General features: G+C 44.7%; 2 long non-coding RNA genes across 4 annotated transcripts in view; both read right to left on the reverse strand.

Annotated features, from left to right (window-relative positions):
* Window positions 1-25,975, reverse strand: part of LOC106991526 (uncharacterized) — a 156,105-nt gene that overhangs the window by 56,399 nt on the left and 73,731 nt on the right. The window lies entirely within an intron of this gene.
* On the reverse strand, window positions 14,898-24,480 carry LOC121816170 (uncharacterized). The gene is made up of 2 exons (XR_009595942.1): window positions 21,244-24,480; window positions 14,898-18,549 (listed from the first exon to the last, which is right to left on the reverse strand). It is a non-coding gene; the product is annotated as an uncharacterized LOC121816170 (long non-coding RNA).

The following is a 25,975-nucleotide window of genomic DNA, read 5'->3' on the forward strand; positions in this document are numbered from 1 at the left end:
TCCTGATTCCCTTAGATATTAAGGCAGCCATTTTCTAAGATAATTGATTAAGACTACCATATGCAGCTTTCTATGTTTTTCTCAACAAATAACATTCCTGTCTGTCTTTCCAACTACCTGACTAGCCCTCAGTAATGGCTTAAATATATTCTGATAAAAGTTACCTGATATTACTGTAAATAAATATATTTGTGGCCAAAAACTCTGACATGAGTTTTTTTTTTTTAATAATGGCTACATTTTAGAAGCTGAGAATTAAATGATAATGAGATTCAAATTTCACATCATAATTATAAGGGTTTATTTTTTTTTCCCATTTCAACTTGGATCTTTACTAAAATAATACAGAATGTATTTCATATTGAAGTACAGTTGACTTATAACATTATGTTAACTTCAGCTATACAGCATTTTTGAAGATTATACTCCCTTATAGGTGACTTTTTTTTTCCAAAGAGCAAAACATGGCCTTTACACTGTATTAGTTATTATAAGTAATCTAGAAACACTTTAAAGCATACAGGAGGATGGAGGGAGGTAATATGCAAACATGCCATTTTATATGAGCATTTAGGAATTTGGAGTCCTGGAACCAAATATCCTCAGATACCAAGAGATGACTGTACAATCAATCCCCCAAAGTTCCATTTAAATCTATTCTCCATTATCACCCCACCAAAGGGCCCCCAGTGCGGATTTTCAAGTTTTCTTCCAGACATTGATTCTCACCGGCCCACCTCTCCACCAGAGGCATCATGGCTTCTGACCTGGGATGAGGTTCTGCATTTACCGAAACACAATTCAAAGTAATCTTTGAAAAGGTTCTGGAATACCACAGCTGCCCAGTTGAGGAAGCGCTCCAGGAGGAGTTGCTTGTTGGGCTTCAGGCAGCAGGAGACACAGTACTCGTAGGCGCTACAGCAGCCATTGGACAAGCAGCCGCCACAGCAGTACTGATTACGGAGAAGGAAATGGCAATCCACTGCAGTGTTCTTGCCTGGAGAATCCCAGGGATGGAGGAGCCTGGTGGCTGCCATCTATGGGATCTCACAGAGTCGGACACGACTGACGCGACTTAGCAGCAGCAGCAGCAGCATAGGTGATTACAAGATAATGTCTATAATTCCCTGTGCTGTACAGTCAGTCCTTATTGCTTACCTATTTTATACACGGTCCTTTGTACCTGTTAATTCCATACTCTTAACTTGCCCAGTCCCCTTCCCTCTTCTCTTTAGTAAGCACAAGTTTGTTTTGTATATCTGTGAGTCATACAGAACATTTTTAGTCAATGCTATTTGATTTCTTAGAACTCTAGCAACTGGAAATTTTTTTTAGCAGAATAAGATTTCCCTGTGTTTGAGAAAGCCACAGACATCATACGTGTCTGCAACTGCAAGAGGCATAATTATGTTGATTGCTTTACTAGTATTTTGTTTCCATGGATTTTCTTTCTTTTTTTTTCTTATTTACTGAAGGAGTGATTAAGACTCCAGGTTTTGCTCCCGTATATCAGACAGTTCTCTCCATGGGTTTGGCTTTGTTTTATTTCTGTTTTGTTTTGCATTGCTTTTCATAAAGAAGAAAGTAAATGAAACTTTTAAGACAGAGCTTTCTTCCTTTCACTGAAATAGAACATGCTGGTACTGAACTTTTGGAAATTTCCCTTCATGATCTATTACGCAATAAGCCACCAAGAGTGAAAGTTCCAGGACTCTCTGCAGATGTAGTCCCTGGGACTCGGCGCTCCTGGGCAGCTCGAAGCAAGGCCTTGTGACTCACACTGTGCCCAGAGGAAGGGGTTTCCTTATCTCTCATTTCTCTCTCTTTTTCTTAGTATAACTTGAGTTTTAAGTAAACCACATTTCCAAACTGTATAAAATCAGCAGGTGCATAATAAAGGTCTCATTTGAAAGAGACATTTAGTCATTTGGGAAGACTGGTTAACCTTAACATCACTACCTATTTACAACCCCTTCTCTGCCAATATCACATAGTCTGTGATTCACAATTGAGCAAAGCTACACCTGAAACTGGTGACAAATACTGAACATGTTGTCTAGTCTTTCTTAAAAAGAAAAAAAAAGGAAAATTTAAATTAGGTTAAAAAAATAAAAAGGTTTATCTTTTCCATTGTAACTTAATGGCCCTCTATATTCTAGGATGAAAAGGCATCTAGCGAAGGGATCATTTTGATTTTCTTTGATCAGTTATTTCAGACTGGTTCAAATTAGTTTACTTGCATTAATTTTTCTAAGACAAAGCAGCCTCTGATGACTGGATTACAGCCTAATTAGACCTACCCCTAGCTTCCCCTTGAGGGCAACATGGGTGGTGGGTCCCTGATTCACAGCCAGGCCCAATTTCTCCAGGATGGCTTCCTCACTGACTTTTTATTTTACTTCTAGATAACAAATATTCATGGGCTTCCCTGGTGGCTCAGACACTAAAGAATCCACCTGTCAATGCAGAAGACCCAGGTTCAATCCCTAGGTCAGGAAGATCCCTGGAGAAGGGAATGGCAATCCACTCCTGTATTCTTGCCTGAAGAATCCCATGAACAGAGGAGACTGGTGGGTTACAGTCCACAGGGTTGCAAAGAATCAGACACGACTGAGTAACTACACTTTCATTTTCAACAAATATTCATCTGGGGAGGTGCAGTGCTTTTGTGTGTCCTTATCTGCAATTTGTAATATATTCCACCAAGAGCAAAAACAGTCATTTACTGAAATGAGGCCTGGCATGAAATCTGCGTAACGCAGGAGAAGCCGGGGGTTTGATGTGACCAGCGCACTTTTACTGTCACCCTGTGGGAGGCGCTGTGGGGGCTCATGAGCACATGAGGGAACAGAAGCTTGGTGTGGCAGATCCCAGAGGGTCGAAAGGGACTGTTTGTGTTTAAAGTGTAGCCCCCCCCCCAAAAAAATCACTGTCATTAAAACACTGATAATGCCCTCTTGTGATTACCCAGGGGAAATAGCGCTAAAATCGAGAGCAGCCATATTCTTCCATCACAAACTTAAAACTTTCAAAGTCATAGCCATCATCAGTTATCGAATATTTATTGACCAGATTTTTTTTTAATCTTCAATTTACTGTTTGTATTCTTCTTTCACAGCTGAACAGATGACAGAAGATGTGGAATCCTAGATGGATGATAGTAAAACCATCTTGGGATCAAAGTCATATTAAATAAGTCCAGAGGCAAGATGTGCACACATAAATGTGTCCCGTTCAGTTGGTCATTAGAAAATGCTGAAAATATGATCTAGTCACCTTAAAGAAATAATGCAAGACATAAAATTCACTAGAGCCTTTTAACCCTAGCTGAGGTAGGGCACAAAATGGCAAGTTAAGGACAGCCCGGTGTTTTTTTTTTCCTAGCTTATAAAACTGCCAACAAGCATCACAAAGTTTGGAAGCTAATTTCAGACCAAACGTCTGGATGCTGGGGATGGACCAAGGATGCTGCAGGTGGAGGGAGAAGCGTGGCCTGAGCACAGGCAGTGGGGGATGAACTGGAAACAGTAAGGAAACCAGCTAAGAGTCAGTCTAGGAGTCAGTCCTCCATCTGCCAGGAGCTGGCGTTGCACTCAGCATCAGTGATCAAGTCTCAGTCCTGGAGAAACCTCTGTCCGCCCACCCATCACCCACCCCTCAGCCCCTGACCATATCTGCCTCCTGCTCTATAGGTCTCACTGACAGGAGGGAAATCCCAACATTTTTGAAACATTCATCCTCATCATCACTTGCTGATAATCATCAGTAGCTTAAATAAATATAGAAACTCTCCCTTAGAGCCAACAGACATAAAATAATACTGGATCACAGTTATTTGATGTGTTGACTGTCATCCCCCTGTAGTTCAGGCTTGGGTCATACATTGTCTAAAGGACTGAAGTAGAAATTGAAGCCGGCATCTCCAGAATGGAAGGGACACCCTGCCATCATCTGATTGAACACATTCAGTATTTCCAAGGGATATGTTATGGAATACACGATCTGGAACACTGCCATGACTTTCTTTTTGGTTTCATTGTCAAAAATAACGTCAGATGGACTTCAGCCACCAAGATTAAAGGACCTTGTATGTTCCATGAGCAGCGCTGTTGAAATCTGCTAACGTAAAGCAGGCCATGAACATTTTTGAAGTGCTATTTTTTTTTTCAGTTAATTTATTCGCTGCAATATGTGCCAACACACACCCTTGCAGTTCCAACATGAAAAATGAAAGAAAGATGCAACATTCCAGGCACGTCGCTGGGGCCAAGTGAGAAGGCAGATGAAAGAAACACATCAAAGAGGAAGCACATTTCTAATCAGCCTCTGAAGAGAACACAGGATGGAGTGTATACAGTTGGTCCATACACACACACACACACACACACACACACACACACACACACACACACACAGCCGGTGCTTAGTATTTATGCAGATATACAGTTGGTATTTAATAAATGTGTGTAACCAGTCATGCTTAGTATAGATTTATGTATACAGTTGATACTTAATGTGTATACATGTATAAAGTAAGAGCTTTACCTCCAAACACTGAGGGCCCCAACAGCCCGCATGTAAACCCTGTAAGAACTGAGATGTGGGCTAGTCTGTGAAGAATGGCCAGCAGTTGTTTTTGTTGTTTTCACTGTTGAGAAATAGGAGTGAGGAAATAAAATCACGGATGGACCACACAGGTAAAGCACTCATACTTAATCCTATAGTAGAGAACTTTCGTCATTTCTACTGACTCTCCACGCACTGAACACACCTTGAACTTGCCTCTTCTGTCTTCAGAACAATGAGGATCTTTGCAAAGAGCACACACTTCCCACTGTGTGGGACTTCTGGCTCAGAGATGCCCCAATCAGCATGTCCTTCATCCTTGGTCTTCCCCTCTGCATCCCTTACAGTCTTACAGTCCTAGGCATCAGCAATTTGGCTTTCCAAAAGCTGAAGATGACCGTGAACATCAAGGAGACCATGAAGGTTAACGAAATTGGTAAATAATGGGCCAGAAAGATGAACACTACTTTCAATTGGGTTTGATCTCTCAAAATGATGAGGAAAAAGAGAAAGAAAAAGCAAAGTGACTAATTTTGTCTTTGAATAGCTCAAAGATTTAAGACTGGAGTAGGTACTGAAGTTGTATCAAATCACTTAGCACTCAATTAAAACAATGAGGAAAAAAAAAATCTGCTCCTATTGATACACAGCCCACTTGGTTTCAAGTGGGTAAAGCAGCATTTCTGACACATAGGGAGCAGAATTCTGAGGTCTGGTCACAAGAACCTGTGGCTGGAAATTCCTGGTCACCAGCTGCCACCAGTGACCTCTTAAACCACATAGGCCAGCTGGTCCCACCAGTCGGGGCTTCACATACCTGTGGAAGTTCAGCAAGGAACACAGGCCAGGGCAGGATCAGCACCAGTGCCCTTGCCCAGGCCTCTGCTGGGAGCTGAAGAGCTCATCTGATGTCTGTATTGTTTTCTGAAATGGCTTCCTCCGTTTGCTGCCAAAGGCAGAATCTTCAGACTCTCATTATTTTTGTGACTGCTTCACTCCACCCTTCTCTTAGATCAGAACTTTGAGCTGTTGATGGAACACAATGTCTTCTAAGACGAGTTAAATTTGGAGCCTTAAGACCATGGTCAAACCAGTCAAAACACACCAACTCATCAGCATTACTTTTGTACATTGTCCTCTGCAACTTTGAAAATCCAGGTTGATCCTGACTGACTGGTCATACCAACTGAAGTCAGAAAATGTAGAGGCTTTCATGTTTCAAGGTTGTTTTCTGTGGGGACATGATCAGCACCAGTCATGTCTTCTCATCCTAGACATTCTTATTCATCTCCTATATGTTCTGAAATCATTTGGACCACATACCTGAGTTTGACATCCTTTCGCTGTTGAACAGGTTGAATGACAATTGTGAACTACAAGGTTTTATTAATAGTTACATAAGTATTAATGGGCTTCCCTGGTGGCTCAGTGGTGAAGAATCCACCTGCATGAGAGAGACCTGGGTTCGATCCTTGGTTGTGAAGATCCCATGATGAAGGAAAAGGCAACCCTCTACAGCATTCTTGCCTGGGGAATCCCATGGACAGAGGGGCCTCTGCTTAAGGTATCAAAACACAGCATCATCACAAACAACAGGTGCTTTGCAGGATGGAACTCTTTGAAGAGTCCATCATCATGATCTCATTATTGTATTTTCCTCTATTATTCATTCATTTTTATCTCCTCAATACTGGTCAGATGTTAATTCAGAAACAGATATGAGTCTGAAGTCTGTCTAGAGTTTACTATGTCCTGATGAAAATACTTAACTTGTGACAATTTTGTGCAACTCCTATTTCCAAACATGAGAATTCAATCATTTCCAAAATTGTTCCCAAATCCACAGCTCAGGTGGTGATATTCAGAGAAAATGTGCCATTTCAACCCAATCGCTTGCATTAAGCTACACATCAGAGTATCAAATAAGCAGCTGAAAACGCTTCCTAGGTTCAGCGGGAATTTCATTTCCTCCAAATTTCTCCTCCTGTGTCAGCGATGACGGTGGTGTTTTAGGTCATGTCTAGTTCTAAGGTGAGATGTCTCTGTTTCCCACTTCCATGAGCTGAGATGGCTCTGGCTGGGAGCTTGCCTGCTGCCACTGTTCCTGAAGTGATGGTGACAGTGGTGACTGACAATAAGATACTAATGCCACTTGGGTAGCTCCTATGGGATGGGTGTGTGGTGTGGGCCAGGTGGCCCCTCTGGATGGACATACTTGTCCCCCCTGTCCTTCAGGAGCACGGGCAGTTGAGCCAGAATGGCTCTGACCCCCAGGACTCATCTCACCCAAGGTTCCTGTCTTTGCCTGGGGAGAGCTGGATCTGACGACTGTTCCAAAGGGGATGCAAAGGCCTGGCACCCAGCTTCAACTCATGAGATCCTGCAAGGCCTCAGCCCCCAGCTCCTCCCAGGGTTACTACCAAGGACTGGAAGGTATTAGAGTCCAGCTTTTCTGGCAGCCCAGTCCTGCTCCTCACTGCCTCCCATCTGTGATCTTGAGAGTGCACTCACCCCCAAAATCTTCATCTCAGAGTGCTTGCAGGAGCCCGGTCCTTCCTGGACCCTCTGACCACAGCATATGCGTCCTGTTCCCAGTGCAGCTTCCTCTCATAGATGAAGAGTCAGACGTGATTGAGAGACAAGAGAAATGAGACTTGAATTGTGTAGGAGACCAACATCAGGGCACGGGTTCAAATCGAGGAAACTTGAATCCACAGTTTTCAGTCCTGCCATGTCCTGGCAATGCCCACCTCAGTCTCCAGGGGAGACTTAGAATCTTTCTCACATTTATCATTCATATATCCACTTATGGTTCCCAGAGAACTGTTGTATTAAAAAATTAATAACCCACTTAAAGAAGTAAACAACATTCATCAACAGCCACAGAGTGGTCGATCACTACGTTTCTCCCAATTTAACTGATCTTCTATAAAATGTATGCAAGAGTGATCAGATTTTTCTGTAAAATCTGAGCACCCAAAAAGCACAGGTTCCGAATCTCTGGAATAGTCTTTGTTTGAGAGGCCAGCGTGGCAGGGAAGCTGTAGCTCTGGGATCAATCAGCATGGCTACTTCCCAGGCCTTGGTGCCTGGCTCCCGGCCAAGCTTCCTAAACTCCATGTCTTGATTTTCTAACAGGGACAGTCATATCAAATACCTCTCAGTGCCACTGTAGGGATTAAAGTAGATATGTGTTCATCTTTTATTGAGCTTCCCTAGAGGCTCTGCAGTAAAGAATCTGCCTGCAATGCAGAAAATGCAAGCTGATCCCAGAATCAGGAAGATCCCCTGGAGGAGGGAACAGCAATCCACTCCAGTATTCTTGCCTGGATAGTTCCATGGAATGAGGAGCCTGGCAGGCTATAGTCCATGGCACTGCAAAGATTTGAACATGATTTAGAGATTAAACAACAACAGTCACCCTTAGGTGTCCTTGATGCATCTGTGGTGGGTAAAGAAACGGATCAGTGTTCCATACATGCTTTTTAAAACCATTGATTCAAACTTCTAAGAAGTAAGACAGATGACCAATCATAACCATGTCTGTTGTTAGTAAGTGTTGAGGTATGCCATGGTGAGTCCTAGATGCGCCCTCAAAAGTTTAACTCAATCAGAAAGACATCAGAAGGCAGAAGTCTCTCAGGTGTGGGGTCGGTGGGGGGGATCCCAGCCAGCCTCCTTTGAACCACACAGAGAGAATTCCCATCAGGATGCCCCCCTTGTAAGCAAGGTCATGTCACTAAAGAGTAGCAATCAACTCTGGATGTGTCAGCTACAGCAAATAACTTCCACTCCAGGAAGCAAAATAAAATCTCATGGGCTTCCCTTTTGGCTCAGCTGGTAAAGAATCTGTCTGCAATGCAGGAGACCTAGGTTCGATCCCTGGGTTGGGAAAATCCCCTGGAGAAGGGAAAGACTACCCACTCTAGTATTCTGGCCTGGAGAATTCCATGGACTGTATTGTCCATGGGGTCACAAAGAGTCGGACACAACTGAACGACTTTTTCACTTTCACTTTCCATGATTTGTCTTCTATTTTGACCAATCCTCAGTAAAGTCCCGCAGGAAAATGGATGTATAGGTGTGGAGGAGGGCAGAAACTCAGGGTGTGGGGCGGGGAGCTGGGGGAGAGCAGGCAGGCTGTGCATTTTTTATCTGTTTCTGAGCCTTGTCTGGAGCAGGAGATATTCTTAGATCTTTTCCTTGAGGTGGAAGAAAAAGACTGAGAATCTCCTAGAAATAATTTTAGGTAACCACAGCTATTTTTATCTCAATGTTCAGGAGCTAGTGTTTAATTTAAGGACAGAAATGAAAACAGTATTTAAAAAAAAAAAAAGAAATGTCAGTTGTATGTTTTGATTTCTTTTTAGTTCTCTCTCCAGAGGCAAGATTTGCTTAGTCACAGAAGCCAGAGATGTCTTCTTAAAAGGAGTTTAAATCTGTAGCAGAACATTATTAAGAAAAGTTAAACCCATTGTCAAATGAAAATGAAATCTACAATGATAAAGCTAGAGTTAGCGTTTAAGAAATGGAAACCAGATGCAAGCTAACCAAATGCCATCTGTAATCCTTAGTGATATAAAAGGGGGTTCTGAACCTTTCAGCCCAGGGATGGGATTCTGTGGAATTCCAGATGACCTCGGGTTCACAGGGTAGCATCTGGAAGATGATCCCCACGTGAATCTGGAAGGTCTCTGACAAGGCAGGGGCAGGGTGGGGGGATCAGGATAGGAGTGTCCATGCCTGGGCAGGGGCCCACAACCTAAGGCTTCTGCTCTAGGTCTGCTCTGCTTTAGGAAAATGCAAGTCACTTCTCTAAGGAGAGGAATGTCATGGATGAGTCACTCAGTCTTGTCTAACTCTTTGCAGCCCTATGGACTGGAGCCCACCAGGCTCCTCTGTCCATGGGATTTTCCAGGCAAGAATACTGGAGTGGGTTGCCATGCCCTTCTCCTGGGATCTTCCTGACCCAGGGATTGAACCTGAATCTCCTGAGTCTCCTGCATTGGTAGGCAGATTCTTTACCACTGTGCCACTTGGGAAGCAAACACCTATCCGTGTTCCTTTTAGAGGTCACATAGGTTCACTGCACACACACCCAATAGCAGAGCCCGGGCCCACATCTGGTCAGAGCAGCGCAGGGACCTCCCTCCATCTGCAGGAAAACCCCACATCTTAACATTGCTCCTCTCTCCTTCCCTGGGGACATCAACCCTCCAGGCGCTATTTGTTGCTTGTGTCTCTGTGTGTGTGTGTGTGTATTAATGATACAGAGGAGATAGAAGTGGACATAAAAGTATGAGAAAGAGAGTTCATCATTAGTTTTCTTTGGTTTCCAGTCACCATTTCAAGTGCCAGTATAGTCTCCAAAACCCAGCATCATTATGGGAGGCAGAGTACGTGTCCACTTTTGGGGCGTCCTGTACCAGATGAACAAGACCTGAGAACAATGTGTTGCCTTCAAACACAACCTTTCTCTTCTTCACACAACACGTAAGTTAGATGCTTAGCATTTGGTGCAAAAATTAAGAAAATCAAATTTTCTGGGCTTCCCTGGTGGTCCAGTGGTTAAGAATCCGCCTGCCAGTGCAGAAGATATGGATTTGATCCCTGCTCTGGGAAGATCCCACATAACTTTCACTGGGCAACTGAGTCAACGTGCCACAGCTGCTAAGACCACGCTCTGGAGCAATGACTGAAGCCCTCGTACCCTAGGGCCCACGCTCCACTACGAGAGAAGCCACTGCGATGAGAAGCCCTCACATCGCAACTAGAGAGTAGTCCCCAGTCCCCGTAACTAGAGAAAACCCTCGTGTAGCAGTGAAGACTCAGCACGGCCAAACAAATATTTCTAAAATCTCCTTTCAAGTTTCTTTAAGACCTAAGATACCTAAAAGTATAATTCCGTAAACATCCCTGAGCATCTAAATATCTAACATCTTAACGTCTGTCTGCAATGCGGGAGACCTGGGTTCGATCCCTGGGTTGGGAAAATCCCCTGGAGAAGGAAATGGCAACCCACTCTGGTATTCTTGCCTGGAGAATCCCATGGACGGAGGAGCCTGGTGGGCTGCAGTCCACCGGGTCGCAAAGAGTAGGACACGACTGAGCGACTTCAGTCTTTCACTTTGATTAAAAAAAAAGATAAGTGCTGCCAGTAACAATGAACCTGCTAATTGTTTTGGGTTCAAGAATTTGGACTGCTATTGTTATTTGTGGTTTTTTAATTAAGACAAAGATCAGCAGCTTTGCTCATCAGATTTAGATGGCAGTGAGATTTTTAGTTCTGGCATCATTGGCTTAGGAAATAGCATCATAGACAAGCTCTCTGTTCTCAACTTATTTACATTTTACTCTGCATTATATGTGTTTTTTTCTTACAAGTAAAATATCAACAACTTCCCAAAGATAGCCCCCGAAGTTGAAAAGGACTATGATTTCATAAATGATTATAGTCAAGTTGTCTCGCTGTTTTGGTTTCTTCCCTATGGCTTAATTACACACCACAAATCTTTTGCAGAAGCAGTCTATTAACTAAACATGTAGAGATCAGCTCCACACAAAAACGTGCCTCAGTGTGTGTTTTCTTAATCTGTCTCAGCAGAGGGTATGTATGGCAATAAAATGGTGTGGTCTTTGAATTTGAGCAGTACTGGCTTGTCGTCTAGTCACTAAGCTGTGTCCAACTCTTTGTGACCCATGGGCTGTAACCCACCAGGCTCCTCTGCCCATGGGATTTTCCAGGCAAAGACAATGGAGTGAATTGCCATTTCCCTCCAGCCTCATGTTAATAGAGCATCATGTTTACTTTTGGGGAAGATGAGCATATATTTCCAGGGGATGGGGTGGGTCTGATTTTTCCCAGAGGCAGGAGAGAGGTTGTCACCGTCACGCTCCTGGTGACGCTGTCCCCAAGGCCACTGACCAGCAGACTGTGAGGGGTCGTCCTCTCTCTGACCTCTGCTTTCTAAACTCCAGAGTCACAGTAAGCCAGAGCACCCCTAAGACTCCTGTAGTTCTTCATGTTGTGAACTGCAGTAGGAGGTGGTCTGCACAGAAAGGGAATTTGATGTAATGCATCATCACCCACACTTCTGATTACTTTGACGGGAGGTGGTGATGACTCCCTCCTCTTGTTCTTGCAGGATCTCTGAGAGGAGTATATGTTTCTCTCCGTCGGGGACCTCTGTCCAACTCCTGAAATGCAGCCCTGAGAACCGAGCTTCCTCACCTGGGAACCTCCTGGGCTCAACAGAGTTCCCGCTTGACTATCGTGTGACAGTTTGTTAAATGTTCTCACCCTTGTTTATTTTCATGGTTTCGAGGGAGACAAACAGAACCACTCACTCTTACAATCTTCTTCATGGTTTTTCCTATTAAGTATATTCAATAAGCAATTAAAATTCCATAAAAACACTTTCCTTCTGCAAACCAAGTTTTCATATTTCCAGGGCTTTTTAAAAATTGTATACCCATTGCTTTTGTACATGAGTACTCTTTTAAAGGATGTGTCATGAAAACTATGTACTGTAGCCCTTACTTAAATATCTGTTTGATGGTGATGTCAAAGGAGAAAGAGTGCCACCATGTTGAAAAACATCACTGATAACTTTTGGACAAGGAAAATGAAAAAAAAAAAAAAAAAGAAAGAAAGTTGTAAAAGAAAATGGCATCTGAAGTGGATTTCTGAGGAAAAAAAATTCATAAAGATAGTTACGACTAACAGTTAAAGAAGTGGTACAAATGCTATTGTAATATTAAAGTGACGTTGATTTGAGCAATTCTAGGCTTCAGTGCAATACTACTGACTAAGTGTTCACCCTGCTCTTTATTTCTGTGAAGTTTCTAAAAGTTTCTAAAAACTACTGAATTTCTAAGGGAAGATGAAGCCACGTGATTTGGACATGAAAAATGAAGAAAGCAGTATTAACTGTCTGAAATATCTTTAACTTAGGGGAAATCTGACACTGTACCTCTGGGAAAATATGTTTCACGTATTACAGGGTCATCGTTTGGTCTGTCCCAATTCAGGCACCAATGCTTTTTAAAAGCAGAGTGCGGTGAGGCAGCTCTGGTTGGAAGGAGGCAGGGAGGAGGGCTTTTCTCTACGTGTCCTTGAACAGGCGACTGAGATGCATTTGTCTCCATTTCTGCATTCATAATGTCAGAAATAAAACACGCTTCTAAAACTACTAAAGGACCCCTGGTAGAAAGGTGAAGAGACCCACTGGCGTCTTTATGGAGCAGTACATCAGAGTATTAAGGACTACAGAGAAAAAGGCCATTGCCAGAGAATAGATGGTTGCAAATGAAACAGCAAATTACATGCAAATTTAAAATTAAATGTAATGTCATTCTACCAGACCCTCTGAAAATCTATGCCTTGGGTATTTGAACCTGGAGGGCACACTCATTTTGCGAGTATATAAATTTCTTTAAAGCTATAGTTATTTATAAATTATTGGTTGTACACTTTAAAATTTTACAATTTAAGCTCAGTGGGTTAAGTGACAAGACAGGAAACCTTGGGAGGAAAGTGAGTTACTTACTGTCAAGGTGTCCAAGTTCATGTTGGAAGATCTACTGGAATTTTACTTTAAATATGAGGCAACAAAGTCATGGAGTTGGCCCTTAACTGGGATGAAATCTTTTAAATTTATATTATCTATAAAGTGAACCACTGTCTCAGAATCAGAAATACAGGGGCTAATAGATGGTTTAGTTGATTTAATTTTCAAGTTTTTGATCCATACTCCTTTCTTTGAAAGGACTAGTATGACTTAAGTCACTTTTATTTTAAAACATTTAACAATTTCCTTCATCTTGAGCGTGTCAGGTTCTCACACTTAGAAAATAAAAATTTTAAAGTGTGTGCATTTTTCTAAGATGACGTTGGTTTTAAACAGAGCCCCCAGTCTCTACCTCTGCTTCCGTCAAGACTTAGGGGGCTGTCCACTGCCCTTGAACGTGGGCTCTGCAACTGCCTGATGGAATATAGTAGAGGGGACACTGCAGGTTCTCTGTCCATGCCCTGATGAACTATCTTTTTCTCCAAGAAACCCCTGAGGCCCCCCAGAAAGCTAAGCAAAGCCCTGAGCCCTCAGTCTAGCCAAGCTCCCAGCCAACACCGCGCTCCAGCCAGCCATGTTGGTGCACCATCTTAACAGTGGTCTCTCCAGGGTCACCTCCCCAAATAAGTTCCTGTTCCTGATCTGAACCATTAGGTGTGGAGGTGATTTGTTCTTCAGTCGTAGGTAACCAGGGCAGATCTGGGGACCTGGCCACAGGGTGCTGCCCTAACAAATGCCTAAAAATGGGCATTGGCTTTGGGACAACAGCAGGTAGATGCCACAAGGGCCTGGAGAAGAATTTTTGTAAAATCCTGAAACGCTTCGACATACCAGAAGTGAAGGCCCCCTGCCCTGTGTGCCCTTTCCTAGGTATTTTCTAGTAAACAACTTCACTCCCTGCTGGGGTGCAAGTGGGACACGTTACAGTCAGTCGGATGGTGGGGAGTTCATGAGAAAGCTGGGTTTCATGGGAAAGCTGCATTTTCATTCCTTCCATTTGTAAAAGTTTGTTCTCTCCCTTTTGTTTCCAAGTTCCCAAAATATAAGCGCAGAAAGTCACTTTCAAAGTCTGTAAAAGGAGAAGCGGGAAGCTTTGCCTTCCCCCATCTGACTCACTTGTCTCTCTTCCCCACCTGGATTTCTTGATCTTGCCAGACCCCATCCCTTGCCCTCCAGGATTTGTGAAAGCCTCACCTTTCGCTTCCTGTCAGAATTCAAAAGCTGGGGCAGGCAAGCTCGTTCCGGACCACATTCAGGGCAGTTCAGAGACGCCTGCACAGCTAATGAGATGTCGCAGCCCCGTGGGGGCTGGGGGCTCGGGGCAGAGCTGGCTTCAGGGGGAGCTGCAGACGTGACACCGAGCGCTCCCCATGGTGAGCGACCGCGGGGATGAAAGAAGCCCTTCCCGCCTGGCCTAGATTTCAGATGTCTCTGTTCAAACCGGAATACTAAGGCCTGGCAGGCAGCTAGCACTTTTTCTCTTTTAAGAAATAAAAATGGATCCAGCAAAGGGGGAATCCAAAAATAGGAGTCGGTCATCTAATCAGAAAGATACCCCACCAGCCTGGTGGGGTTCATGTGTAGATGGTGTGCTGGCAATATTTTTTTTTTTTTAAGGAAAAAGAGAAAGAAAAGGTTCTTTTATTGTGTGTTTGGTTCATTTGTTCAGAAGCTCCCCCTCCTAATGCCTTAAAAAGAGATAGCACTTTGTGTGTTTTAAAATTCACCCAGTATTATTTGAGAGAAAAATCAGCAAGAAACTTTTTCTGCAAAAAAGATGTTTAATTTTATACTCTGAGCAACAGCACCAGCAATGACTAAAGTAACCAGCACCAGATGAAGAAATGATAAACCAATTTGTTTTACAGAGAGTCCAAATGCAGGTTAAATGTGCAGAACCAACCACTCCTTAACTGCCAAAGGGCCTTTCAGCATTTAAGATGTTTTTCTAATGTTGTTTTTTTTTTTTTTTTTACTTAGAGCACAATTTCATGCAATTTTTATGCAAAGTTCCCTGCATGTTTATTTCCTGAGTTGCCTTCCTCATTCAGGATACTGTGGAATGAAAGCCCTGCGTAGTCAACACTCAGTGTGGAAGACGTTACAGGCAGACAACAAGACATTACACTCAGACTTGTAACACGGACCCTTGCCAGAAGCCATGCACCGTGCAAGCACTTTATATCTGTTACCTGATTTATCCTTCACAGCCAACCAAGAACAGGCACCTTGGGTAACATCCTGACTTTACAGATGAGCAACCTGAGATGGAGAACATCTCTGTCCCTCCCCAAGGACCCAGAGTCAGAAGAGGAAGGGTGAGGGTCCCACTCAGGGAGTCTCTGCAGGGTGACCCCACCCTGCCCACCCTGTCTCTCCTCCTTCATGATGGTCAGGGTCTTTCTTTCCCTTCATGGCCAAACTCTCTACCTCTCTCCACTCTGTATTCCATAAAGAAGCCAACGAATTCTTTCAAAAAAAATTCCTGAACTTCAGCCGCTGAGTAGTGTCTTCTCCATGGTAAGCACCATACAGACAGGCATTTTGCCTCCTTTTTTTCTAATTGATCTCTGCCACCCTCCTGGTACACAGATGCTAAAATGTATTTGTTAATGTTGGCTTGAGGAGGGGCTGTCTTAGCCTTTCAGATCTAGTCCTTAACCTAGTTCACCTTGTAGATCAGTACATTTGATTTAAACACTCATTCTTAGTGATGTGAAAAGGAAATCTTATTGATTTGGGGACTTTTTAAAAAGGTTTAGGTTTCTACAAAGGTGGTAGAAATCTGTGTAAACAAGAACATTAAGGTTTATAAATGCATCCTTTTCAATTAAATGAAAGAAATTTTACTCAAAGCTATTCTTCCCTACTTTTAATAGATTACATAACTTCTTTAGATTTGGAAGATAAAATTCCAAATCTGATCGATACTCTCCTGTCTGTATCTAATATTTGAAACGCTGGAGCGTTTTCATCATTATTTCGTTGTTGTTTTGACTGGAATATACAATAAAAGTAGAAGAGAATGAAGGAAGAAAATTTCCAAGTTACCATATATAACAGGAACATGAAGATGACATATAGCTGCTCCCTGCAGCCCACATCCTGGTCCTCAGCCACTTAGAACACGGACTGCCCACATATTTTCATGTAAATTTTCTTACCCTTATTGGAAGGAAATAAACATGCAGGGAACTTTGCATAAAAATTGCATAGTTAAATTGCTTCAGTTCAGTTCAGTCGCTCAGTCGTGTCCGATTCTTTGCGACCCCATGAATCGCAGCACGCCAGGCCTCCCTGTCCATCACCAACTCCCGGAGTTCACTCAGACTCACATCCATCGAGTCAGTGATGCCATCCAGCCATCTCATCCTCTGTCGTCCCCTTCTCCTCCTGCCCCCAATCCCTCCCAGCATCAGAGTCTTTTCCAATGAGTCAGCTCTTCACATGAGGTGACCAAAGTACTGGAGTTTCAGCTTTAGCATCATTCCGTCCAAAGAAATCCCAGGGCTGATCTCCTTCAGAATGGACTGGTTGGATCTCCTTGCAGTCCAAGGGACTCTCAAGAGTCTTGTCCAACACCAGTTCAAAAGCATCAATTCTTTGGCGCTCAGCTTTCTTCATAGTCCAGCTCTCACATCCATACATGACCACTGCATTAAGTCTAGACACATTCATTTTCTCTTTACCTGGGGATATCTAAGAGAAATCAACCAAATGGTTAACTTTAACATCAGTTGTTATGGCAATAACTGTAAACAAAAGTTTAGCTACTTTCTAAAGAACAGGTTGAGATCTTTTTTTTTTTTAACTAGTGAGGTCTGTTAATAAGGCGAGGAGAAGACTCTTCCATGAGCTGGTAGCCAGGAACTGTCAGTGTATTTGTAGCTCAAACATCTGCCAGGGCATGATTGAATGTGTGATTGGAATGTTTTTAGAGTTTTTTGCTAGGTGTCAAGAGAGATGAGTCCAAAATTCTTACAATTCTAAGACCAAGTGGCAACTCTGAAAAGTTTCCTCTTGCACTCATATTTTTCTGGACAATTTATTTCAGGACCCATGGGCCTCTTAAGGTCTAATAACTTTCCCTCTATGACTCAAAAAGCTTCTTCCAACAGTCAGCTTCATAGGTCCTGGGCCTGCTCATGGCATTCTGTTCTTCCCAGAATCTTGTACACAGACACAAACAAATTCTCTTCCATTATTTTTTCCATTATATTTTTCATTATTTTTGTCCATCAGCCTAGCACCTTGTCTATATCAATTGTTCTCTCCTCTATAGAGACTGATGGTGTCCCTTAATTTCTTTTTCCTGTTGTTCCGTAGAAACAGAAACCCTGGATTTTGTCTTTCACAAATGACTGCCCAGAATAGATCCTCTATTTTGAAACTAAATCAAAAGTGTCATGTGACAGCTTCCAGGAAATGTCCTTTCTGCTTTCTCTTTGAATCTCTCTTTATCCTGTTACTTGGACATGGATGGGATGACAGGCACTCCACCTGCCTTTTGGGGCCTTGCGGATGAGGGCTACACCTCAGGGATGGCTCTAGATGTCTCGGGACTTTGTGGAACTGAGATGCCCAGCTAGGTCTGGGTCACTATCTCCTGGTTTTTATGTGTCGGAATGCTCCATGAATGCCAGCTTCTGGGGCTACAAGAGGAAGGTTTGATGTTGTGGTTCAAAATACCATGCTATGGAGCAACATCCACCTGTGTGGCTGGTGTTCCCTGGATCTCAGATGGCGCATGGAGAAGGGGGTGGCAAGGGCAGGTCCAAGAACCAAAGACAGAGAGGCAGCTGTCGATTGCATTCAGTCCAGCCCAGGTTCAGGTCAGTGCAGCAAGTTTACATAAAGTTGAAATGGGGCCATGAATTTATTTTTTTTTCTCTTTAAAACTCTTTTTTCCTGCCGGTATTTAACATTCACTGGCACTCATTCATTCTGTTTCTACAAACATGTTCATTATGCGCCTCCTCCTTGTAAATGTATTGTTGCATCTATCTTTAGCATCTAAGCTTTCAAGTTAGCCCTCAGCCTTTTTATCTCTGTGAACTCTTTCAAAGTCAATATTAACATAGAAAGCATCAGTTAATCAAATTGTCTTTTCTTTTTTCTTTTGACCCTGCATTTGATGTATAAAATCTTTCCAGATGAATGGTAACGTTTTGTTTTATTAGAGATTAACATCCACTACTGTTTTCAGAGAACGTTCCAACATCTTTCCACATCAACTTGCTTTTAAATTAGCCCTGGAGACTTCAAACTCCAAGGCTCTCAGCAAAGGGCATGTGAAACAGTCTGAGCAGCTGCCATCAAGTAAGGGCTCCGTTTGATGTGGACTTGTTACTGGATGAGCGCATCAAAGCTCTCCCAAACGCCTGCTGGCCTGGGATCCGGGAGCAGAACTGTCCTGGGAGAAACCATAGGGAGACAGAAATCACTCCTGGTTGAAACCATGGGCAACACAATCTCCTTCGTGGAGGAGCCAATGTGTCTGTCATCTGTGCTTCTGGGGACTCGTCCTGACTTGACAACTACCCTTCTCGAGCACACCTCCTAATTTCCACTCAGGCAGCAGAGAGTCTGGTCTTTTAGTAAGAGGGAAGACCAGCACGAGAGCGGAAGTGTGCGTCACTATTTTTAACTTTCATATTTTAAATATGGGATTGTGTGTTTTTGTAGAGATGACAGAGGATGGTGACAGAGACCCTAACTTTGGTGAGGGGCAGAGGTTTGACAAAGCCCTTTCTTAACACAATGACACCCGCTGCGTTCTGGACCATATCAGGGCTCACACATTTAAGATACTTTCCCAATAAACTCCACAGACCCCAGAGGCAGAGACATGGTAAAGTCACCTTCCAGCTTCCCTCCTTTTGCAGACAGGGAATCTGGGCCCCTGACCAGCAATGGTCTCATCCAGAGTCGGGCAGAGTCCCAATGTAATTGGGTCCCAGGCTGCATCTTCCAGAATCTATCACTAGGATGTGTAAACCCCAAGCCTTTGACACACAATAGGAATGCAAGTCTGGCTGTGATGAAGGGGTCTGTTCCTTACAGACTCTCCAGAGAGTCAGCTCCCTCTGTCACTGGGGCCCCAGGATCAAGGTCAGCCAGTATGATTTCACAGTAGTTCTGTGAAACTGGTTAAGCCAGGGTTGGCCAGGCTCAATAGGTCAGTTCTTTGCTACTTCATAATGTTTTATTTTACTTGATTATACTATACTTTACTTTATTTTATCTTGCATATTTTCTTTTCCTTTGCATTTTTACTGTATTTTACTTTTTAATTTTATTTTACGTTTTTATGGTATTGTATTTTATTGTGCTTTGTATTTTTTACTTTAGTTTATCTGACTTCTATTTTCCTTTAAACAGTGATGGACCCCATCCCTACATGGGTGCACTGAGGTCTTCCTGCAGGCCCTGGGCTGGACTCTGACTTGCACCAGGAGAGTCGCTGCAGCTGGACAGGCCTCAGGTTAAGTTTCACAGGAGAGAATGTCCTCCAGTTAAGTGACAGCTGAGTGAATCAAGCCAAAGTCCAGGATAGCAAACCTGCCTTTTCAGGGAAAAGAAACAAGTTATGAAGATAACTTTCCCCACAGATCTGCTGGGAGCTGCAGACCTGGCTTCCTAAGATGCAGTGAGAGGTGACCTGTGACAGCGTGTGCAAAGGGGAAGCTGGGGACACACTGCTCTCTAGGAGCAGACGGAGTGGGTGCAGCCTGGGAGGAAGCTGAGGCCCCAGCGTGGGCTCCAGCTGCTCTCCAGATGCTGGAGGGGGCAGCGGGACCAGGCAAGTAGGAAACTGGGGTGATGGGCAGAAGCAGCGGGACCCAGGACCAAGGCAGGGACCCAGACATGAGGCCAAGGGGGAGTCAGGAGAGTGGGGCAGAGGATTTCATTCCTGTCAGGCCCCTTGTGATACCCCAGCCTAGAGAAACCCACGTACAGCCCACAGAGGGCAGGAGACTGCAGACCTCAGGCTGAACTCCAAGGGGGTGAGGAGTAATGGTAAACTGTAAACTGGCCTGTCATCCCCCGTGACCAGAATCATCTAGAGAAATGAAGAGACACAAGCATCCAGAGTACTGCAGCCTGGCCTTCTGGGCATCGCTCTCTGCAGCGCCACCATCGTTGGGGGCGGGGGGGTGACTGTTGAGCCCCTGGTCCCTCATCTGTGAGCCCTGGTTCCACATCTGTGAGCCCTGGTCCCTCACCTGTAAACTCTGGTCCCTCATCTATGAACCGTGATCCCTCACTTATGAACCCCAGTACTTCAATAGGAACCCTGGTCCCTCATGTGTGAACCCTGGTCCCTCATGTGTGAACCCTGGTCCCTCATGTGTGAACCCTGGTCCCTCAACTGTGAGCCGTGGTCCCTAACCTATAAACCCTGGTCCCTCACTTATGAACCCTGGTCCCTCAGTGGGAACCCTGGTCCCACATCTGTGAACCCTGGTCCCTCATCTGTGAACCCTGGTCCCTCATCTCTGAGCCCTGGTCCCTCATCTGTGAATGCTGGTCCCTCATCTGTGAACTCTGGTCCCTCATCTGTGAACCTTGGTCCCTAACCTATGAACCCTGGTCCCTCACCTGGGAACCCTTGTCCCTCACCTGTAAGCCTCGGTCCCTCACTTGTGAACTTTGGTCCCTAAACTATGAACCTTGGTCCTTCATCTGTGAACCTTGGTCCCTAACCTACGAACCCTGGTCCCTCGCCTCGGAACCCTCGTCCCTCACCTGTGAGTCTTGGTCCCTCATCTGTGAACCTTGGTCCCTAACCTGTGAATCCTGGTCCTTCACCTATAAACCCTGTTCTCTCACCTGGGAACCCTGGTCCCTTATCTGTAAACCCTAGTCCCTCATCTGTGAGCCCTGGTTCCTCAACCTGAGAGCCCTGGTCCCTCACCTGTGAACCCTGGTCCCTAACCTATGAACCCCTGGTCCCTCACTTATGGACCCTGGTCCCTCAGCAGGAACCCTGGTCCCTCATCTGTGAACCTTGGTCCCTAACTTATGAACACTGGCCCTTCATCTGTGAACCTTGGTCCCTTACCTATGAATTCGGATCCCTCACAGGTGAACTCTGGTCCCTCACCTGTGAAGTTAGGTAATAGCAGCTCCACTTCACAGGATGGGGTCAGGATGCAATGGGTCAACACACAGAGAGCTGGGACACAGCCGGTGTTCCATGAATAAGAGATGACAGACAGGTGTGTGGGTCTGAGGATGACAAGAAGAAGGGAGTCCCAGGGAAGACACAAACCACAGAGGATATTTACTCACTGCCTGTCAGCAATGACATGAAACCCTCAGCCTCCCAAATAAAGATGTTTGTGGTCTTTTCCACCTCACCCTAAAGCCAGAAAACAGGCTGGACACTTGCTAAGCCATCACCGTTGTTACCACTGCATGTGTAGCTTTGATGAGCTGTGTCAGGGTGCAGACCTCGAGAAAAACAGGACAGGAGCGGGGTCAGTTGGTGACGAACCACGGTCCAGAAAAGCCACGCCTAGGATGGACACATAGGAAGGGTGGCCATAGACGGCACATAGACAGCCGCTGAGTAGAGGGCAGGTGAGTGACGACGTCAAAGCAGGTTGAGTTAGCCTGCGGCTGGGAAGGTGGCCTGCTGGCTGTCAGGACGTGCACCTGCAGGGACGACTCTAGTCCCTGAATGCTGATCCACGTCTGTGTCATGGAAAGTGTGACCTCATTCATACTTCTGTGGGTCACAGTCTATGTCTCGACGTGGTGGCCCTGAGGGATGGTGTGGGGCCTTGGGACCCTGATCTAAGACAGCATAGTGCTGGCCGCCTTAGCCACAACTCAAGCCACTCTCCTCCTCCCAGAGTCTGGAAGCGTCTGGTCCCTTCTGCCCTGATTAAGTCAGAGCTGTCCGAAGGAAGCAACCACTCATGAAGCCGTGCAGGTCAGCCTGCACTTGTGGAGCAAGCCTTGGGCCCTCAGTCCTTGTCCTGGGCCACAGGTTCAGGGCCTGGCTCCTAAGTGTCTGACCCCGGTCCTAGATCCTGGGTCCTGCACCATGAATTCTGTGCCCTGGGCCTGGGTTCTGGAACTTTCTCTTTCTGGCAGTTAAGGGGTCTCAAAGCAAATGGCTTTCTCAAGTCCCCAGAAGCCTGGACTAACTCCTGCTTCATGAAAAGGAGACCACTCTCTCCCTTCTCAAAGAAAAGAGCCTCCTCAGGACTGCAAGGCACTGCCCCCGGGGCCTAAGCCTCTTTTTTTTCTCCCCCTGAGGGCCACCTGGGACCCCAGGTCCCCGTGGGTGCAGTCACACGACAGCCCTCAGCACCAGTGCTACAAGCAGCAACTCGGGGTCCCCAGGATTGACCTGAACGAGTATCACTGAACTGATTTTAAAAGAAAACGCTTGATCTTTTTACCCATAGATTGTGATTGATGCAGTGTGCACACAGCCACCTGTATCTTGAAATTTTCAAGGTCCCCTTCCCCCCATTCTTCCCCCCAGCATCAGATGTTAAATGGTGATGGGGCTCTGAAAAAGCCCCTGGGTAGCAGTCACTTGGAGTGAGGAACCACTCAGCAGTGACGACAAAGGGATTTCATAAATGCCTAGATGAGCCTAATGGGATTTCAGTCATCAAATATCATGGTTTGTGTATTTTCCACATTATGGTGGGAACACTCAAGAGCCAGCTTCTCCCCCATTCTGTTCCTGTTAGAATTTTATTCTCAGAGTAAATTTACATCAGTTCCACTTGTGCCATGGCCCAGGTTGTGTCTGCACTTTCATTATAAACCGTGTTTACTGAAGGTTTACAACTTGGCTGCAAAAACCAATTGGCACCAAAACGGGACACTTGGCATGAACTGTTTGGCATCAGCATTGCCCGGAAGCAGTTTTTCTATCTAAATCTGAGAAAAACAGGCTAGGTCATTTTCAAGTTATTTGTGTTATTCATCCATAAATAAAATGAAGCCTGACAGCTTCAAAGCATTGTTTGCTTTGCACTCCTCAAAAATAGACTCGATCCAAGAAAAGTAACATTTGGTAAACAAATACTCCATGATGGACTGTAAAAAAATGAGGGGGGAAAAAATGTAGGCTGGAGTACATTAACTAGAAAGGGAAAATGGAAGTGTTTCAAAAGTCACTCTGTGTCAGGGAGTAGGAACTAGGAGAGACATTATTAGATGATCTATGGGTTCTGGAGCTCATTGAGATGCCCAGGGACTCCAAATTAAAAGGGTAAACAAACCAAAGACAGGCTTTCAAATGAAACAAAAATCTGTGAAAAATAGACACAGAGCAACTCAGCATTCAAGGTAACTAAATGTCTGATGAGCAGGCAAGCAACCAAGAAACAAATAGTTTTTAACTGTGTTTTCTAAGAGCAGTGGGCTTTAAAAAAAAAAAAAGAAAAGAAAAGAAAAAAATGGAAAAGATGATAGAAAGAAGATGTAAGGACTTCCCTGGAAGTCCAATGGTCAAGACTTCTTTTTTTAATGAAGGGGGTGCCCGTTCAATCCTAGGTTGGGGAGCTAGGGCTGCCTCAAGGCCATGCCTTGCTCCTATGCCTCAAGGCCAAAAAACCGAAACATAAACCAGAAGCAAAATTATAACAAATTCAGTAAAAAACTTAAAAAAAAAAAAGATGTGAATGACACCTGAAAATGTACTGACTTTAAAAAACAAACATCTATTGTTTGATATCAAGGTCTGAGGTCCCTACGCCCATCTGTGTGTTGTCCAAAAAGTTTAAAATTCAGTTTGTGGGCTTTGAATTCCAGCACCCACAACCAACTCTCTATAGGGGGACATACTGGCCTAGCCCTGTCTCTGAAGAAAGCCTCTGGCAAATTTAAAAGTCAACCTTGACGTCAAGTGAGTGCTGACAACACTGGCTTTGCACTCTGTGCATGTGAGCACAGGGAACTTTCACTCTTGCTGGTCTATCGGGGGAGAAATACAACTAAGCCAAGTCAAACAGAAAGTGAAAAATAAGTCGCAGAGGAAAGAATGCAGATCAGGGAAGAGGACAGCAGAACCTGGGGCTCTGTCTGGAACCACAGCTCTTTGCGGTGTCCCTGAGGGCAAAGATGCTTTGCTTTGAGGGGCCATGACTTTCACATGGGTTTTCAGCTGCTATTACTCCTCAGATCAGATGCAGGAAGATCCAGGGGGTATTTTTGGAAAGAAAATTGGCTTTAGGCAGACTGGGAGCAGAGAGAGAATTCTATCGTTAGACAGGGGAGAGTTTTGACTTTACCCAAAGGACATCTTTTGGCCATCACCTGAGCTGTAGGATCAGTGAGTCCAATCCAACATGCTCACTCAGGCTACAGACACTCCTGGGACACACTCTAACACTATTGGTCCCTAGAACCATCAAATTAACCAGAGAATCTCTGGGCCGCACTCACTGTGTTCTGTAGCAGACACACCTGGCACTCTCTACTTCAGAAGTCTATGAAATCATTCATTTGCCGTAACATCTAGATTGTTCCCAAAGCAGTAATGGGGCATAGAGGATTCCAACTCATTCTGGGATTTGCAAACAACTTTCTGTTCCATGGAGAGCTCGCCCTCCTCACTGAGGAAACAAATGTGTGTATTAATAAACACACAGAATCTCCCGATTTACTCTCCCCAGGAAGACATGAAAGATCCAGGGAGTGTTATCTGGGCCCCAGAGGCCAGAAACAAAACAAATTTCTAGCAGGAAACAGGCCTCAAGGAGACTAGAGGGTGAAACTCTAAGTGTTCTCTCAGAATTCGCGATTATTGGGACTTCCTTGGTGGCCCAGTGGCTAAGACTCTGAGCTCCCAGTGCAGAAAGCCTGGGTTTGAGTCCCATTTGCTGCAACTAAAAGTTCGCATGCCACAACTACAGATCCTGCAGGCTGCAACTAAGACCTGACACAGACAAATAAATTTAGAAAAACAAAAAAGAGTTTGCCATTATTTCTCCCTATGTTCCTTAAAGGGGCATCATTGGCCTCACCTGACTGGTTCTACCAGCTAATTCCTTGAGACCTGGGATGTATTTTATTTTTGTATTCTCTGGCTTCCCAGGTGACTCAGTGGTAAAGAATCTGCCTGTAATGCAGGAGACACAGTTTCAATCCCTGGGTCGGGAAGATCCCCTGGAGGAGGAAATGGCAACCCACTACCAGTATTCTTGCCTGGAAAATCCCATGGAAAGAGGAGGCTGGTGGCTAAAGTCCATGGGTTGCAAAAGAGTCAGACACGACTGAGTGCCTTAGCACACGCAAGACAGCTGGGTATCCCCAGGACAGCTCCCAAGCACTTCAGTGGCCATAATCACAGGGATGGAGCAGTTGGCCTGGGACGGATGATGTGACCTTATGAGTGTTTATACTTATCCACAGGGAGAGAGGTCTTCTGGCTTTAAGACTGAAGGAAAATCTGGAGTTTGCAGCCAGATGGTTTTAAAGTGCATATGTCCCGTATCTACGGAGCTGGGGCCAAGTGAAAAGGGCTTGTTGGCAGGGCACGATCAGAGAGCAGGGACCATCTCTAAAACAGCACCCTCTTTAGTTGAGTCTTCTAAACCTCTGGGAGCTGACAGCTGGAGAAGTAGCCCCTTTCAACCTTGGATTTGGGCTGCTAAATGGTGAGTGATGGAAACTCCAGCAGAAGTAAGTGTAGGCATGGACATATAGTGTGCACAAAGATTCTGTAATTCAATATAAAAGTTGTAACTGGGGGAAGATGCTGTATTTTTCCTTCAGCCTAGGTGGATTCAAGAGCAAAGCTCAGTGCACTCTCCGAGCAGGATGGGCCCCCACCCCTCGTCATCCTTGCGGCAGACAGTGGGGTT

The sequence above is a fragment of the Ovis aries genome, chromosome 13 (genome assembly GCF_016772045.2).
Source record: "Ovis aries strain OAR_USU_Benz2616 breed Rambouillet chromosome 13, ARS-UI_Ramb_v3.0, whole genome shotgun sequence".
NCBI lineage: Eukaryota > Metazoa > Chordata > Mammalia > Artiodactyla > Bovidae > Ovis > Ovis aries.